Consider the following 2,609-nt stretch of genomic DNA (forward strand, 5'->3'; position numbering starts at 1 on the left):
TGTTGATTGACTTCTCCTTTTTTCAGATGCACCCCTCTATTTTGAGTGACGCAGCCAGTCTGGGGCACACAACCCTTTCACCATCTGAGTTTGGGTGTCCTCTCTGCCCCAAATTTAAAACCAAAAATGAGAGCACGATCCAGAGGCACCTGAAAAACCATACGGAAAATGCAGTTCATTTACATGGTATGTTGATGAGAAGTATCTGTTTGAGATCATATACTTCTACATATAACAGTAATGTTTAATGATATTTGTCTGGGACAAAACAAGACATTTTAGGCTGCATCTTGGGATCTTGGGATTTCTGGAACAGTGGTTGACATTTTATACCATTTTCTTATATTTTATAGACCAAACAAATAAATTATTTTACTGTTTTTCCATTTTTGTTTCTTTGTTTTTTTCTCTACTTTTGAGATTGATATGGATATCTGGAATAAAAACTTGTTCACAAACTTTTGAGATTGATATGGATATCTGGAATAAAAACTTGTTCACAAAAAAGATAACTCCCAGTCTACTTCTTTATGTTGCCAGTACAACAGTGTAATATTGTGGTTACATGTGTTCCTGAAATATAATAGAATACATCTGACAATATGACAATCTAATTATTACGTTCATTTAATAGTTAAATAGTTACAATTAACCATACTGATGTAAGAGTAAGTATGACATTTGTTGTGTCCATGGTTTTCAGTTGTTTTGAATGACCTGATAGTAATCTGCATATTGCAACTGTAGCCCAATAAATGAAAGTGCTCATATTATTTAATCTTTGTTAAAAATTAATCTAACTAAAATTCATGTGTTTGCTGATTTTCTGCCATTTTTGTAGGTTTAACTTGTTGAGGTCAATGTATTTATAATTGTTGACTGCTTCAAAGTTTGTAAATGTATTGCTAACATAAATAATATTAAAAAGACAGACTTAAAAAACTGACTTCTGAGGAGAAAAAAAAAACCTGACTTCCAGTATGCAACTTCCGGTATGTATGCAACTTCCGGTATGGACTTCCAGGATCGTAGACACGAAGAAGATTAACTTCCGGTATGGACTTCCGGTATGGATTGGATATATGGCGGCGCCCTTGTCCGCCATCTTGTCTGCAGCTGGGTACTCTTGGAACACACTGGCGAGCTAGCATAATGTTACTGCTAAAACACTTTTACCTCAAACTTGCTTTGCAGAATCTGCATTTCATGTTGCCCTCTTTTCCCTGGCTGTAAACATGGATGTATAAAGAGAACTGGATACAGCGTTGGAGGCAGGGCCCAAATTTCTATGAAAGTTGCTCAGTGGCGCATGAAGCCAAAAATGTTTGACTTGCAGACATAAAATTATCCAGATCTTCCACATCGCTGGGCCCACGCATTAGCATTTTCTGTCATTCCACCTCCCAACCACTCTTTTGGGCTTGTTCACAACGTGTGACAGTAACTTTTTAGGACATATTAATTTAAATAAGGGCTGCTTCACTGGGAAGCTGATCCACCTAAAATAAATGATCCATTAGTGTGGAAAATGTGTGGGGGGCAATGGCATCACATGACAGATCCAGAAGTTGTAATTCTGCAGTTTGGCCACTATTAAACATAATTGTTTTGGTACAAATGAATACATTTCTCTCTGCTTGCATCTTTTTTTTCTACTCACATTTTAGTTCTACAATTTATCTGTCATTCATTGCATCATCTGACACAAACTGCAACTTTATTAAACCCATTTTGGTCAATAATTGGTCAATAATCTGCTGTAATGGAAAAGAATTGTGGACATACATTATAGTACATAACCAGCAATAAGCACATGGTTATATATACACATTCAGTTCATTCTGAATGAATCCAAGATGGCAGCATGTCTAGTGTCTCTGTTCAGTGTTTGTCTGTTACTAGTAGTTTTTATTGGATTTTAGTATCTCTCGACACTTTTTACCTAAGCTGTTTTTATTGCTGATTTACCAACCCATGGAAGTATACATCCAGCTTTGTGGTTTGGGTATATTTTTATCTGTTTTGGGAAGCTATTCTGCTCTGCGTGCTCTGGCCTACTCCACCTGCTCAGAGGATTGATCTGCTGTCAGTGGCCTACTCAGAGCTTCTGCAGTTATGGCTAGTTTTTAGCCTACAACTGCAGCAATACAGCAGCAAGGCATATCGAGACCCAGCACCTGCTGAGGTGGGACTTGACTTTAGCCAAGAATTACATCAGCAACTTGCATCTACCCGGCCTGCTCCTTCCACCCTGCTCTGCAGCCTGAGGCCTATTTCCATCCACCTTGCTCTGCAGCCCGAAGGCTCCATCCACCCTGCTCTGCAGCCTGAGGCCTATTTCCATCCACCCTGCTCTGCAGCCTGAGGCCTATTTCCATCCATCTTGCTCTGCAGCCTGGAGGCTCCATCCACCCTGCTCTGCAGCCTGAGGCCTATTTCCATCCACCTTGCTCTGCAGCCTGAGGCCTATTTCCATCCACCTTGCTCTGCAGCCTGAAGGCTCCATCCACCCTGCTCTGCAGCCTGAGGCCTATTTCCATCCACCCTGCTCTGCAGCCTGGAGGCTCCATCCACCCTGCTCTGCAGCCTGAGGCCTATTTCCATCCACC

This window comes from Epinephelus moara, chromosome 11, assembly GCF_006386435.1.
Source record: "Epinephelus moara isolate mb chromosome 11, YSFRI_EMoa_1.0, whole genome shotgun sequence".
In the NCBI taxonomy this organism is placed as follows: Eukaryota; Metazoa; Chordata; class Actinopteri; order Perciformes; family Serranidae; genus Epinephelus; species Epinephelus moara.